Source organism: Coenobita brevimanus, chromosome 2 (genome assembly GCF_032717465.1).
Source record: "Coenobita brevimanus isolate Jiangsu-jjx chromosome 2, ASM3271746v2, whole genome shotgun sequence".
In the NCBI taxonomy this organism is placed as follows: domain Eukaryota; kingdom Metazoa; phylum Arthropoda; class Malacostraca; order Decapoda; family Coenobitidae; genus Coenobita; species Coenobita brevimanus.
Window position 1 is genome coordinate 27,298,339 of NC_136955.1, and position 18,158 is coordinate 27,316,496.

Consider the following 18,158-nt stretch of genomic DNA (forward strand, 5'->3'; position numbering starts at 1 on the left):
TCTCTCTTCCTTTCCACATATAACTCTCTCTTCCGCCTCTCAACTTCTTCCACGCCCCTATTTCTCATCCATTCATTGTATGCTTTCTTCTTTTGTGCCACAGCCTCTTTCACCTCTTCAGTCCACCACGCTGTTCCTTGCACCCCCCTCCGTCTTCTCTTCCTTCCACACACCACATCACATGCTGCACATATTTCTTCTGTAAATATCTTACACATACCTTCCACGTCTCCCATCTGCTTCAATTCATATTTGCCCAATCGTTCCTCCACTTCTCTCTTATACTCTGCCTTTTTCTCATCCCCTTGTAACCTTTCCTCTCTCCTTGCAACTACTCCTTCCTCTCGTCTTTCCCTTCTTCTATTCCTCCATCTTACTTGCATCTTAATTCTGGCCACCACCAAGTAGTGGTCAGAAAGTCCACTCCCCCAACCTCTATACACTCTTGCATCCTTTACACATCTTCGCATTCTTTCATCCACACACACATAATCAATCATTGCCTTCCTTTCATTCAGTTCACCACCCACCCTTCTCGTCACTCGCCATGTATACCTGTGGATCATTTTATGCCTGAAGAGGGTATTGGCTATCACCAACCCCCTCCCAGCACAAATGTCCACTAACGCACTCCCATTCTCATCTATCTCAGCAGGCACACCCCACTCACCAACTATTCCATCCACCTTCACATTACCAACTTTACCATTCATATCACCAATCAAAAACACTCTCTCATTCCTTCCAAACTTTTCCATGCACACTTCCACATTTGTCCAGAACTCTTCTCTCACTCTTCTAGCACGATCTTGCGTTGGCGCATACGCACACACAATCGCCCACATTTGTATTCCAACTTTCAACTTTACCCACACAATCCTTGACCCAACTGATCCATACTGTCTTATGCTCTTCTTCCATCTTTTACTCACAACTATACACACTCCTTCCTTTGCCCTCTCATTCTCATCTACTCCTGCACATACATACAGTATATATATATAAATATATATATATATATATATATATATATATATATATATATATATATATATATATATATATATATATATATATATAGATAGATAGATAGATAGATAGATAGATAGATACATAGATAGACAGATAGATAGATAGATAATAGATAGACAGATAGATATGGTTAAAATAGAACGCCGATTATTTGGTTATAAGGTTTACGTCTTCTATTTCAAGATGTTTGAATTCAGTTCTCCAACCCTCCACCCAAGACTATTACCCAATTCGTCATTCACCTGTGTATCATCATATAAGCATTAGTACTCCACTTAATCTTATGTCTGTTCATCCTGCTATCTACTTCATAATTAGCTACCATTAATCAGATGAAACTCCCTTATCGCTCTCTCTCTCTCTCTCTCTCTCTCTCTCTCTCTCTCTCTCTCTCTCTCTCTCTCTCTCTCTCTCATGTAGACTCTGGCATTCAGTATCAATCTTCATCTTCCTTAAAATACCTCTGGTCTAATTATTGTATCTAGTATAATCATCCACCTCATCCTGTATCCACTCAGTCCATCCATCCATCCACCCCACTCTTCAGTCACTTTCCCATCCACCAGATTAATATTTTATCCACCCTATCCCCCCCTCATCGACCCATTTTAATCATATACAGTTTAGTCTCTCTGGGCTATTGTCTGAAACACTCCTTCCTCCTACCAGTTATTCCACACCTCCATCCATCCACCCCACTCTTCATCCACCCATCACTCACCTTTCCATTTACCTGTCTGCTGTATCACCACATACATTCTCTCTTGGCATATAATTCTCAATCTATTCTGGCTATTAATCTCTGTCATCATTTCCTTTCAAGCCTATTAACTATCCTATATGTCTATCTCGGTACATTATCCTAATATAATTCTCAGTATCATTTTAATCCTATCTTCATCCATCTCTTATACTCTTGTAGCCTTTCTCATCGTCCTGACCACTCTTTCCTTCCACTAAGCTTCCCTTCCATTCCACAGTCTGTCTTCTTCATCATCATTCCACTCTTCCATCCATCCACGTCACTCTTCATCTTCCCCTTATCTGCCTGTTACCTTTTCCACTCTATCCCTTTCTTTATCCATCTGTTTTACTTATGTTCACTTTATCTACAACACTTCCTTCACCTACATTACTTGTCATTCCACTCCTCCATCCATCCACCCCACTCCTCATCCACCTTTCCATCTACCTGTTTATTACCACATCCACTCTCTCCCTTCCTTTATCCACTCATTTTACTCATAATTTTATTCCCCAATCTTAAGCACTCCTACCACTTACAATAGCTGTTTTTCCACTCCACCATTCATCCACCTCATCCATCCACTTCACCCTTCCACTTATCCACCTCAGCCTTCTGTCCATCCATCTCACCCTTCCACCCATCCATCTCAACCATCTGTCCATCAACCTCACCTTTCCACCCATCCACCTCAACCTTCTGTCAATCCACCTCGCACTTCCACCCATCCACATCATCAATCCTCCTCACCCTTCCACCTATCCACCTCTTCTATCCTCCTCACCCTTCCACCTATCCACCTCTTCTATCCTCCTCACCCTTCCACCTATCCACCTCATCTATCCTCCTCACCCTTCCGCCCCACCATTCATCCACCTTTCCATTCACCTACCTTTCCATTCACCTCTTTATTACCTTGGCGGGTCACTGGTCTTCCTGACCCCGTTGGATCGATGATATAATAGCCACAGGTCAGTCAGGTGTTGGTGCTGACGAAGGGCTCCCAGTAAATTACAACTTTCGACACAACTCACTTCGGCTTCTCTCAGAACTCCATGAATCAGGTGACATGTGCCGGTTTATTCTTTCTACCTCAGACGATTTCATTCAGCTTTCGATAATCTTCACCTGATGTCTCCCAAAACCCCTTGAGCCTGGTGGCATATACTGGTTTATTATTCCTACCTCAGACGATTTCATCCAGCTTACACACTCCTCACTGCGGCGTCTCCCCAAACCCCCTGAATTAGGCGACGAACTCTACTCCAGACGATTTATTCAGTTTTCAATAACCTTCATTTCGACGTCTGCCAAAAACCCTTTCAGTCAGATGAACTATACAAGTTCATTCTTCTTACCTCAGACGATTTCATTCAGCTTTCAACACTCTGCACTTCGGCTTCTTCCATAACCCCTCGTAACAGGTGATCTATACAGGTTTATTCTTACTACTTCCGGACGATTTCTTTCAAGTAAAGGGAGGCATATCATACTGGAGGGTTAGACATATATTCCATTGTCCCCTTCAATATCAGGGTGGTGCTGGACACCTTCACGTGGCAGCACTGATATAACAGGGTGGCTTCTCTGCCTGGGTACACAAACGCTCCTCAGTTCTCTCCCTATCCCCTTTGAGAAGGATGATGGCCTGTACTATTTTTTTCTTATGCAAGAAAGAAGGAACCAAAGGCCAGGAGCCCGCAAACCGTTCCTTTCAAGAAAAAAAAAAATACATAAGAGAGCCAAATTCAAGATCCGTTCGTTTTGAGATCCCTTGACACACTGTCTTTGAAAGACTGGAGATCATAGGAAGTAGGAAATGCAGACAGAGGGAGACAGTTGCAGAGTTGACCTGTTGCATAAATGAAGGACTGGGAGGAACTGTTAACTCTTGCATTAGAGAGTTGGACAGAAAAGGGATGAGAGACAGCTCAGAGGAGCAGTGACCATTGAAGTAGCGATAGAAAAGAGATAAAGATGCAACAGTGCGGCGAAGAGACAGAGGTTGAAGGGAGCAAGTAAGAGGTGGAGAGTTAAAGAGACGAAAAGTTTTTGACTCTATCCTATTGAGATGAGCTGCATGTGGGGAGCCTCCCCACACATGAGTGTTCTACTCTACACAGGGGCGAATAAAACCCGTGTATAAAGTCAACAACTGTGCAGGGGTAAAGAAGGTATGGAGTCGGCTTAGCACATCTAATCTCTTGGAAGCAGATTTTACAAGAGACGCAATATGATCTTTCCAAGATAAGTCCCGAGTGAATGAAACCTTAAGCATGTTTAAGGATGATGCAGGATCAACTGGATATTATTAAACATTAGTGGGTACTCATGTGGAGGATTGTGTCGGGTTGATAGGTGTAAAAACTGAGTTTTTGATGCATGAAAAACAACTAGGGGAGTAACTTCAGCCTGTAGTCCATTGGGTTCACGTTAAGATCATCCTGGGGTTGAAACTACAGCCATTCTCGTTTTACTTTAATTTGGTCTAATTAGCGATCTATAGCAATAAACGAGATTATAATACGATGCCAGCCACGAAAATGTGCTAAAGAAAGAACGTTGAGTCGTACCATTGTTACTTTGCCAATGAAGTACTAAAAGTACCCTACAAAAATATGAAAATCTGGGCCAAGTTAAGGTGGACGAACAATTCCAATGCCAGGGCTGTATGCTAGGCCGAATAAAAGCGTTTGGTAGCGGCAAGAATAAACTAAAACAGCCGACGTCCCGTTGATCTTTGTCTCTCATTTGATTAGTAAAATAAAGAACAATCAGGTGTAGATGATGACACAGGGCACCCTATATACCAAAACTACGCACATTCTTCACTTCGAGTTTCCCCAGAACTCCTTGAATCAGATGACGAACGCTACTGGTTAATATTCCCTACCTCAGACGATTTCAACCAGCTTTCACATTCCTCAACTCGACGTCTCCATCTACCTACATCTGTCTATACCTATCTATCTATCTATATGGCGATAGACGTAGCCGAGGGGTTTGATAGGTGGAGAGAGCTTGTAGGTGTATTGTAGATTAATGGCTGCCCCTCCATCACCAACAGTGTGTGTGGGCCGCTGCTAGTAACATGGTGCGTCGTCGGGTAGAGTGAACATGTATCTCTCACTCTCTCTCTCTCTCTCTCGCTCTCTCTGTATTCTTTTATCGTAGGTGAGGTGAGTTTTAGTCGCTCCTTGGGTTACGGAGTTCTATTGTTTTTTTTTGTGTGTGTTTTTTTATATAAATAACAGAACGGAGGAAGGAAAAACAAATGGGTAAAAAAAAAAATAATAATAATCCATACACCAGATTACTGGTGTCCTCTGTTCATAAAATATCTGTAACAATTAGACTTGAACAGTTGTGGGTTGAAATTTAGAGGAAAACAACTCTGGGGAAGCGAGTTCCAGAGAGATGCAGTTCGGGGAATGAAAGAATTCTGATAGGCAGAAGTTCTGCAATATGGTTGAGTGACATTCCAGTCATGAGCGCTACCAGATGCCCGTGTAGCACGAGGGAAGGCATAGAGAGGTGGCACCGTGGACGCAACTTCGTCTGAGCATTTGCCAAAAAAATATCTGTAAAATAATGCAAGGGAGGCAACTTTCCTTCTTACTTGCAGGGGAGGTAGTTTGTATGTAATGGCAGGGTTGTTAATGATTCTAACAGCTTTATTCTGAATTTTGTCTAGTTGTCTTAATGCAACCTCTCCACAACCATTCCACAAGGGTGAGCAATATTCAAGCTGACAGCGCACATGACTCTTATAAATTATAGCTAACTGCTCATCGGCGAAGAAGTTACGGACTCTGCACAATAATCCAAGTTTCTTTGAGGCGGTTTTAGCAAGTGATCTGACATGAGAGGTCCAGCTGAGGGCACTGTTAAGTGAGACACCAAGAATTTCAATACTTTTGGAGATGGGAATATTAGTAGCACTGAAGGTAATGTACGAATCTGGCAATATCTGTCTATTAGTAAACTGTATATATTTAGTTTTACTAGCATTAAAAGAGACAAGGTTGTTTTGTCCCCATTCACTGATTGTAGATGGATCTTGATTTATGGAGATGGCTGTACTGAGTTGAGAGGTAGAGATATTAGACTTTGTAAATGAATGTCTGAGTGTGAATGAACTATGTAGTGTTGAGTCATCTGCATATGAGTGAATGGAATTGTGAGTGACAGATAAGAGATCATTAATATGAACCAGAAATAGGGTTGGCACCAGAACTGATCCCTGCGGCACGCCGGAGTTAATTGAGTGGAAATTCGAATACACATCATCTACTTTTACTCTTATTTTCCTGTCACTAAGATAAGAAATCAAAGGAACAAAAGACGTTAATCCATAGCAAGGGAGTTTGGACAGCAGGGAACGGTGCCATACTCTGTCGAAAGCTTTAGAGATATCAAGAGCTACTGCATGAGTTTCTCCAAAAAGATCAATTGATTGATGGATGGTATGAGTTAAGAGATTGATTATGTCAATGGTGGATCTTTCGTGGCGATAACCGTATTGTCTATCATTAATTAAGTTGTTGGATTCAAGATGTTTAACAATATGCTTATTAATTAAAGTTTCAAATACCTTACCATGAGAAGATGTGACAGCTATTGGTCTGTAATTGGAGGGGTCAGACGAACTTCCATTCTTCGGAACTGGGTGGATATTGGCTTCTTTCCATGAATTTGGGAATAATGAAGTACGTATTCATAGTCTGAATAATTTAGCTAGGACAGAGGCAAGTTCAGGGGAACACTTTTTCAAAACAATTGGCGGAATTCCATCTAGGCCTGGAGCTTTGTTGGTAGGTAAATTGTCTAGGATGGATTTTACATATCTTGTCTGTATTTTAAGTGGGGCAATTTCGGGAGAATCAAGTTCCAGTACTGAGACATTCTGGCTGGTATCATCTATGGTAGAGTTTCTGGCAAAGGTACTAGCAAAGATATCTGCTTTCCCACGTGGGTCATTTGTAATATTGCCATCTGAAGATCTTAGTGCGGGAATGGAAGATGACTTATTAAAGTTATTATTGAAAGAATTAAGAGTTGACCAGAATATTCTATTGTCATTAGGGTTGTTAAGTAGTTTTGATGCTTGCTTTTGAAGAAAGTTTGATTTAGATAGACTTATTACAGCTTTTGCATGATTTCTAGCAATTTTAAATTGGGAGAGTGATTCAGATGTTTTTGATTTTAAGTAAGAGTTATATGCTAATGACTTTTGGGCTGTTGCTCTGGCACAATTGCCATCAAACCATTTTGGAGAGTTTGATCTTTTAGTGAATTGTTGACTTGGTATGAATAAGTCCATACCAGCTAGTATTAAATCGCAGATGTGGGACTGGGTAGAATTGGGATCACTAGAGAAGAAAGACTGCCATGGAATATCAGCAAGATAATTTCTAAATCCATCCCAGTCTGCCATGTCAAAGTGCCATCGGGTCACCCTGACAGGTTCATTATGGGGAGGTGTAGGAGGGTTAACTAATGAGGCTTTGATGAGATTGTGGTCAGAGGATCCAAGTGGTGTCAGTACCTCTATCCTGTATTGATCTGGATTATTTGTCAAGAATAAATCCAAGAGATGGGCATTATTGTCAGGATTATCAGGTATTCTGGTTGGTTGCTTTACCAACTGGGTGAGATTAAACGATTCCGCAAACAGCCCGCATTCTAGACCAGCATCGTCAGTCCGGGCAGAATGCAATAACCATTCAACATTGTGTATGTTAAAATCACCCAAAATGGTAATTTCATTGCCAAGGGCAAGGTCAAGGTTACTCAACTGAGTGGATATGGAATCAAATACACTGGGTTCCGAAGAAGCATTGGGGGAACGATAAACTACACAGATATATTTGGTAATGTTTTGGCAATTTAATTTATATAATGAGTAATCAAAACTGGATGAAGTGAAGTTTAAAATAGTGTTAACTGCATATTGGGATTTGATATAACAACAGGTGCCGCCCTTGTCACGAAAGTTTGTGAAGAGATGATAACCGAGAAAACAAAATGAGGATATATCAAAAGAGGGTGAGATTTGTGGTTCTGTGAGGAAAAGGGCCAGAGGGGATATGGACTGAAGGAAAAAATGAACCGAGATTAAATTTGTGGTAAGGCCGCGGATGTTGGTAAAGAATAAGGCCGCACCGTCACCTCTTCGCCGACGAGCATTCCCGGAAATAGCAACAGTCGCTGTCGACACAGTCGCTTGATGGCGACCGGGAGGACCCTGTGCCTCCAGCCCTACCCTGCCAGTGGTGGCAATCCGAGGTACCACCTCATTTGATATTAAGATTGCAGTGGCCATTACTAAAGATGTGAATAGAAGGTGTGATATGTTATGCGCATGTAGTGTGGTGTAGACAGTTGAAGGTAAAGGTATTATGAGAGCATGCTGGCCTACTCTCTGTGTAAATGAATGCACTGAAAATGTTCAGAAAAGGGAGATGGTCAGGATCAAGTCCTGAGGGCTGGTGAAACGGGAGCTTCAGCTCTCCCTATCACCAGCTTGCCATCAACCTCGGGAGTACTGCCCTGTTCGACTGGTGCTACAGTCTACTCCTCACAAAGTTATGAAGATGTGCTTGACAGCGCAACGTAACATAAATGTGAAACACCTAACTACCCTCTCCTACTCTACCTCCGACCGTTCTCTCGGGCTCTCTGCCCTTACAGTTGCCTTCCCTGGGGTTATATACCGACCATTGTACAGGTGTGTCTTTGTCTGGTACCTTTCCATAGGTAGTTTTCCATGACGTCAGATAACTGGCTCAAGTTGGTTATACTGCGTGCTCATAAAATTCCTGTATTGTCTGGCTTAAAGAGTTTGTGATACATCGACATCCTTGGTCTAGACTGAATTCGACTTTCCTTGTACATCAGACATGACTTATTGTGTAAGTGTTACTCATGTCAAAACTTATAAATTAATGTCTATAATTATGACATATTGTCATAACATGTTAATGCCTATATATATATATATATATATATATATATATATATATATATATATATATATATATATATATATATATATATATATATATATATATATATATATATATATATATATATATATATATATATATATATATATATATATATATATATATATATATATATATATATATATATATATATATATATATATATATATATATATATTTGTGTGTGTGTGTCTGTCCGTCATTGTCTCTGTCTCTGTCAGTCTGTCTGTCTCTTTTCTGTCTTTGTCTCTCTGTCTCTGTCTGTCTATCTATCTGTCTGTCTGTCTGGCTGGCTGGCTGGCTGGCTGTCTACCAACTTACCAATCTATCTATCTTCAGTTGGCTCAATAAATTCTGTATAATAGCAATAGGTCAATCAAGTGTAGACGTACATACACAACGCAATATACTCACATCACAACCTTCGACTCCCTTCACACTTTCACTGCAACTATTGCCCAACTCCAACAATGATAATAATACTGCCTTTATGTTGGTACTAAACCCATTTATTCAACTTTAGGGAGGCTTTATTGAGTTGAATGGGTTAGATGTTGTCTTTACTAACCTCTACACTGTCAAATGCTCCTCCAAACAGTGACTTAGGACACCCTGTAATAAAATTTTTGGCGTATGTTCACTCCCACCCAAATTCCCTAAACGCCTCCCATTACCCTTTCGCGGTTGGGATAACTTTAGCATTTTACCCACACAAACACTCGACGATTATATTCAGGTATGGGCGAATCACAGCATCTAATTTAGGGTTAGCGTTATATCCACTGGTGCTATGATACTCGCTGCACTCCTTTGGTTAGGCTAATGTCGGGTGAATTTGTCCAATTGTGTGATTCAGAGGATCGTGAGTGTTCTTACTGGTTCCATTAACTCACATGGTCACGTTATATCAATCTTACCAAACTAATATTATCATTTCTTCATACAGAGGGTCGGTCAAAGGATCCTGAGAATTTATCCATTATATCAGGCGATGTTTTCTTCTAGGTTTATTTTTTATGTATCTTAACGATTTTAGTCATTTTAATGGAGGCCGATTGTAGTAATGGGAACAGGGAAAGTAATATCTGACCCTTAGATCGAAAATCGACCCCTAAACTGAATCACATTGCCTGTAGGAAGCAGAACTAATGGAATAAACAAAATGTTTTGTCTAACTGAAGAACTTAAGCTGCGTGAGTCAACTAATTGTGGCAAGAGAATAAAGAAAAACATAGTGAATGAATTAGTAGATATTAGTTTGGGTTAAAGAAAAAATTACGTGATCGAGCAGAACTTAAGCTGTGCAAAGTCGACTGATAGTGAAAGGAGAATTAAAAAACTGTAGTGAACGTGATAATGGATAAAATACGCGGTTTCTTCGCTATGAAACATCTCCCTTAAGCTGAATAAAACCGTCTGAGAGAAGCAAGGATATCCGTTGAACAGTTTTGGAAGGGAAAAGTATAATAGTTTGGGATTATCAAGAACACAATTGTCTGAAGGTAGAAAGAGAAAAATACAATATACGTCAAAGTATATATGTAACAAGGATAGTTTCTTACCTATTTCACTATTAGTCGTCATCCCATAGTTGAATGAAATCATCTCGAGATACCAAGGATAAAATAGCCAGGCTCAGGATTAAAACAGCCCAGTAGTATTAGGAGAAAATTTCAGAGAGAGAGAGAGAGAGAGAGAGAGAGAGAGAGAGAGAGAGAGACATGTCTTGATATTTAAAATTGAAACGTCTCCCATTAGCTGAATAAAATCGTCAGGATTTGGGAGAGGAAGAGTCTTGGGGCAGGATGAATACGCAGGTCTAGCAATTTCGAGAATATTGATGTGACGGTAGAAGAAGAGAGAAAAAAAGTATGTGCAGGAATTAATGTGAACAGTTTCCTATCCATTGGGTATGAATGGTCTCCTATTTACTGTATAAAATCGTTGAAAGATTTGAAAAAATTAGAAAAGCAATCGTAACGGAGGAAATAATGGATATACTCGTATATTCTGTCCTTACAACGACAATCATTAATCTAAGCTGAATAATATCGTCTGATGGTAGTACGCATGAAATATACTACTGGTATCATACTCCGTAGAGTCATGATTAACCTTCGTCTGATAAAGAAGGGTGCAGGGAGTACCTGCCCCAAGAAGGAGGCAAAACTTATTTTCGGGACCCAGGAAAGGCTGGGGAGGTATTGCCACCAGGCCGAAGTCGCAACTGCTGTTCTACGTCTAGGGTGCACAGCGCCACCACGGGTAGGCTGCCCTACAATTCCCTAACAGGAATCACCTTCAAAAACCACATACAGATCATCAAGTGGCGATACACTCTCTGACTCAACGAACTCAGGGCACTTACTAAGAAAGACTTCGGGCAATAAAAGATACACTTCCCCGTCTCCACAAACAGTACATAATATTAGTCACGTCCAATGCCTTCCCGCCATGGTCCATCCTATCTAACAACAACACCTTGCAATCCATACAGAACGCCCTACGCATAATCATTCGCAGCACTATTACCAGTCGCACAGCTTACATGTTGCAATGCACCATCCTGATAGAGAGTATCTGAACAAGAGGAACACACTTCTCAACGGCAGTTTATACTGTACTACAGTAGCAGACAACATGCCTGTCATTATTTGGCATCCACACAGAACAAGTACATTTGTAAAACAGCCTCCAAACAAATAATACCAGACGCTCTTCTTCAACACCCAGCTTCATAACATTCCAACACTATCAATAGAAAAGCACCTACATAACAATTTCATGTGCAGAAGAATGCAACACCTCAGCTGCAAGTTTATGCTAAGCCCCCCCCCCTTCCCTCCTCTCCACATCTAACCATTAGAGGTGTCCGCTGATCTACCTCAGTTAGTTAGGCTTAGATCAAAACATCATCTAACCCTCCTCAGCTACCGGCTAAGATTTGGGTTGGGTAGAATCTCAGATGACACGTGCTTCGGTTGTGGAATTGACCCATTCAACACTGCTCACATTATGGAACATTGCACAACACAGGCTACATCAAGACGCGAACAAACCAAATGTGTTGGGAACTCATGAGACGACCCCATAGGGGCCGATCGACGGAGGTTGCGCAGCAACACTCCACCAGCACCACCACAACCACTACCAACAATAGCAACAACAACAACAAAAACAAACTCATATACCACCTGCTGATTTGCCACGTCCATGAGAGGATTAATAGCAGCAGGACTAACACGCTAAGGGTCATGATACACACCCTGAGAGGGATAATATCATTTAGCGTTAATAAAAATGAAATGTGAATAGTGTCGTTCCTGAGAGGGTAATAACAGCTTCCGGTGACAAAGACGCCTGTTATTATGGGTGGAAATCTTTATTGGGTCCATCCATCATATATGCCCCCCATAGTAGAGGCAATAAGTGAATGTCTTATAGATGGATAGGCTTATTAATAATTTCTAGCCTTCAAAGGAGCTATTGGAAGCCTATACATATTTACTGAATTCTTTCAACTTTGTAGACCTACTGACTGTTTACGGTTGTCAGAGTGGCTTTTGGACTAATCTAGAGGATATTTAATACAATAATAATAATGATAATAATAATAATAATAATAATAATAATAATAATAATAATAACAGCATCAGCACCGGCATAAGTAGTAGTAGTAGTAGTAGTAAAAATAATGATAATACTAACAACAACAGCAACAACAACGACAATGAAAATAATAATAATAATAATAATAATAATAATGTAATAAGTCATTATTATTATTATTATTATTATCATTATTATTATAACTAGAACACAGAAACTGCCACTAGAAATTTCAGTAACTCACCACATGACAAGGTCATCTGACTTGTGCATGCGACCTCAGTACATAAAATATAAGTAAATTTTGATCTTTGACCTTTTTTGACCCTGAGTTTTAAGTCAAAGTTATTCATACTTGGTAGCCATGCGTTTGGTGATTGTAGCTCAACTCTCTCTTGGTCATTTAAATTGTGTAACTGAAATTTGACTTTGGTTGTGACCTTGAGTTTTGGCTCAAGGTCATTCATACTTGGTTGCCATGCATAACATATCAAGTTATATAAATTTACCAAGTTTGGTGATTGTAGCTAAATTCTATATATATATATATATATATATATATATATATATATATATATATATATATATATATATATATATATATATATATATATATATATGCACTCAATGACTTCAAACTACCTTCCATTGACCTTTGGGCGATTTCAGAAACTAGTGGCCCAAACGGGCCCATATTCATGTCAGACCTGCTCCCCGACCTTGACTATATCTCGCACAACTTTCAAATCTGTACCTTTAGTGGTTTTTGAAAATCCGTGAATAGACTATTTTTACGGGTTATTGGATATGCCTGAAAAACTAGAACTGGGAAAAGGATGATACTGGGTCATAATTATGAAGCCGCAAATAGGGGGACTCGGATGGCCAAGTATGATGGACGAATCTTTGAAAATGAGAGAATACGAATAATTTACTTCTTCTTCTTCTTAATAATAATAATAATAAAAATAACCATACTATCAGTACCATTATCTCCACTACCGACCTCATTAACCCCTTCCTACAATAACCAACGAGACAATTGTTATCAAATAGCCGTAGGTAAAGTAAGGAAAACCAAATTACACAATATTCCTCTCCGAAATCCAATTATGTTCGTACTCGGGCAGTGTGTGAGGCTGTTTTAACTGTCTAGACGGGCGCAGTATATAGTACGTTGTTACGGAACAGAGAAAGATAACGTACACTTTAAGTGAGAATGCTAAAAATCACTACTGTCCCGTAAAGTTCCAGGTTCAAAACAAAAGAGTTAGGTAAAATTACAAGTTAAAGTTTAATGCTCAAACTAACAACAAAACATTCAGGACTCATAAGGATAATGTAATGGCAAATAAACAGGTCAAATATATGGTTAACTGCAATAGCCTCTATTAACACGAAATTAGTAAGAGTAAATTTATCTAAGTCAGCCCTGATAAAATGAGATACCAGATAATACTCAGTGAATGCCAGATAAATAATTACAGATACAAACTATTATCAAAAATAACTGACACAACCCAACATTAATCAAAACCTCACTAGGCCTAAGAATTAACCTTATGCTACACAGTACAAGAAAAAATGCAACAACAGTTATACTCAAATTACACACAGCTGCTAGATGTTTGGAGATTTCTTGAGCACTCACAATAATAATAATTGTACAGGGGAGGACAGAGATGTGAACAAAATGAGGAGCAGATCTAAGTGGCAATGATGCAGAGACTGAGCTCATTATATAGGGGCCGGCAGAGCCTGACACAACTTGTAAGAGGGACGCGCAAATGAAGTGATGGGGACAAACGGTCGACAATCCCGCACTGAATAACAGAAAGGACGACTTACTCTACTATAACGGTAGAAGGGGGGGACTGAGGCAGAACACGCTCGTGATCAAACATGCAGCATACTGAGCGTTAAAATTACACAAAGGATGATGAAATCATAGGCTATGTAACACCTCCCCACAAAGAAAAAAGAAATTTACAAAGGAAATTTCTTATTACTCTAAAACAATCTGTATATGGCATTACATAACATGCAAAAGACTTTCCTAGTGTTACAAAACATGAGATCTCCCTTGCACGTTCAGTCATAGGTACTTGCCAGTATCCCTTTAACAAATCAAACTTACTTATGTACCTAGCCTTTCCGATCTTGTCTATGCAATCTTCCACACGAGGGAGAGGGTAAGTGTCTGTTTTAGTTATCTGATTAACACGTCTGTAGTCAATGCAAAGCCGCTGTGACCCACCTGGCTTAGGGACCAGAGTGACAGGAGAACTCCACTCGCTCTGACAGGGCTCAATCATCTTGTGGTCCAACAGGTAGCCAAGCTCCTTCTGGATGAGAGGAACTTTCACTGGGTTCACACGGTAAGGAGGCAATTTAATTGGCTTTGCGTCTCCAACATCGACATCATGCATCAACACAGTGGTTCTTCCTGGAGTAGCACGGAACACTTGCGGGTACTCCTGCAGTAATGCCGAAAACTCCTGCCTTTCCTTTGGAGGTAGATGAGAAAGCTCAGTCTGGAGATCATTCATGATATCAGGATTCTTCCCCAAAATATCACTCAGGCTCATACTGCATGGGAGAGCTTCACTTGCAGACTCGGGTGGAACAGCTACAGTGCAGACTGGATTATTTTCGTCCCGCCTGTGATATAACTTTAGCATGTTGATGTGACATAGTTGCTTGCTCTTTCTACGATCTGGTGTGGCGATGACATAGCTGACATCACTGAGTTTCTTCTCCACGAAATAAGGGCCACTAAACTTGGCTTGAAGAGGTTGCCCATGAACTGGTAGCAGAATCAAAACCTGATCTCCTGGCTGAAAGTGGCGTAACCTGGACTTCTTATCATACCAAGTCTTCATCTTCTCCTGAGCAGCTCCTAAATTCTCTCTCGCCAGCTGTAAAGCAGTGGACAGCCGTTCTTTGAAATTCATCACATACTCCAGCAGGTTGACGTCATCTTCCTCCGACAGCCAGCATTCCTTGAGTAGCTTAAGGGGTCCTCTTACTTCATGGCCAAACAGTAGTTCAAAAGGTGAGAAGCCCAGTGATTCATTTGGAGATTCTCTTGCAGCAAACACAACGAATGGAAGACCTTTATCCCAGTCTTTCTGATGTTCCAAACAGTATTTCTTGAGCATCGATTTGAGTGTTTGATGATATCTCTCCAACGCTCCTTGGGTCTGGGGATGGTAAGCTGAAGACGTGATCTGGGTGATGCCCAACTCTTTCAGAGACTGCTTGAAAACGTTTGACATGAAATTACTTCCCCGGTCTGACTGTACCTCCTTGAGCAGACCAAACTTTGTGAAGAACCCTAGCATTTCCTTAACTACGTTCTTTGCTGAGATGTTTCTAAGTGGAATGGCTTCAGGATAACGAGTAGCCATATCAATCATGGTCAACACATAAGAAAATCCTGAAGAAGTCTTAGGAAGAGGGCCCACAATATCCACCAACACACGGGTGAAAGGCGCCTCAAAAGGAGGAATAGGAACTAGAGGTGCAACCTTTTCGGTCTGATTACACTTCCCCACAACTTGACAGGTGTGACAAGACTTACAATACCAGGAAACATCCCTGAAGATACCTGGCCAGTAGAAGTGTTTCAAAATGCGTGCCACAGTCTTCCTCACTCCAAGGTGTCCTGCCAAACTGGAATCATGAGCCACTCGAATGATATCCTGCCTACAAACACGAGGGATGACAACTTGATGTACAACCTCCCATTCACAGTCGGCTGATGCTGTTGGGGGTCTCCACTTCCTCATAAGTACTCCTGACTTTACATAATAACAAGTAGAAGCACCGGCTGACTCTTCTTCACTGTAAGCAGAGTTAGCTAGACCTTTCAACTCAGGGTCAGCAACCTGCAACTCAACCAACTCTTGACGAGACAAATTATCAACACTACGGGGTACTGCCTCATCTGGTGAGTGGTCCAAATTAGCAAGAAAAGTGTCAGCTAGGATAACATCATCATCATCATTATCCTCTAAATCACCAGTAACTTTAGATTTAGCCCTAGTGACAGCACATGCAGGGAACACATCAGGGACATCACAATCCTGGGACGCAGCCACTGGCTCACTAGACAACTGAGGAGCTGGACACACTTGACTTCCACCAATATCATTTCCAAGTAAGAAAGTTACACCTGACATTGGGAGTGTCTCAACCAACCCAACCATAACAGAACCATTAACAAAACCAGACTCTAAATTCACTCTGCACAGAGGAACAGAGAAGTAATTATTCCCTACACCTTGTAAAATTACAGTTTCATCAGAGGAATTAACATTAGAGCCTAGAACACTGGTCAGCATAAGGGATTGGCAAGCACCTGTATCACGATATATTTTAACTGATTTCCTGTCATTACTGTCCAGAGGACTGACAAAACCATCAGACAGGAAATTAGCACATGAACTCTTGAGAGTGTCACCCACGTTACTGCTCAAAAGAGGAGCTCCATCATGAGAATTTAAGTTACCCCTCAAAGCAGGTTCAGTTAACTCAGTTAAAGAATTCTGGGAACTCTCAAGAGTGGACACTAGACCAATTGACTGAATATTTAAAGACTCCTTTTGTTCACATCACGCTGTCTCCTGAAACATCTCTCCGTAGTATGACCAAGCTTACTACAATAAGTACATTTACTTTTCTGAAATCTAGAGGTGAAGCTGGTATTTACTTCCTGAGAAACATCATCTTTATTCTCTTTCCTGTTACCTGTACTCTGAGTAGAGGCAACGTACTTACTCTCAGCTTTCCTTTTTCCTCTAAAATATCTCTTGTGAGTGAGAACATACTCATCAGCTAAAACTGCAGCATCAGACAAATTATCTATTCTTTTCTCATCAAGATATAGGCTTACATCTTTACTAATACACCTTCTGAAATCCTCCAGCAAAATCATCTGCTTAAATTTACCAAAATCAGAATCCACATTCTTAGAATTTAACCACTGCTCTAACAAATCTTCTTTGATTTTTGCATACTCAACATGGGATTGCTTATCTTGCTTATAAGTTGTCCTAAATTTTACTATATAAGCTTCAGGAACAAGCTCATAGGCCTTAAGAATCAAGCTCTTAACTACATCATAATTATCAGACTGATCCTGAGGCAAAGATGCATAAGTTACTTGAGCTTTACCGGTGAAAACAGTTTGAAGGAGTACTGTCCAATACTCCTTAGGCCAATTAAAACCTGTAGCTACCCTCTCAAACAACTGAAAATACTTTGTTAAATCAGATTCATTAAAAGGAGGGACAAGTTTAACATTTTTAGCCACATCAAAATCATCAGAGCTAGATGATCCAGTTCCACCTTGTTTCATGCGATACTCATGGTCTGCCTGAATCCTGGCAAGTTCAACTTGTGCCTCAGCCTCCTTAGCTTGTGCTTGAAATTCAGCTTCCTTCACACGAGCCTCCTGCAGGGCTAGCTGTAACTTAGCTAATTCAATCTGCGTTTGCTCATTTCGAGGAGTTACATTAAACAAGCTTTTATTAATCATGCCAACAATTTGATCTTTAGAATGATGAGAGTGAACTGCAATTCCCAATTGTTGAGCAACAAGCTTAAGTTCATTCTTTGTTCTGTTTTCTATATCACACACTGTTTGCACATTTGACAAAAAATCTTTGGCTTCATCAAGTGTAGAAATAGTAGCCATCATGAATATATCACAGTCACAAAATATCAAACAATATCCTTATGATAATATCCTGAATATCCTG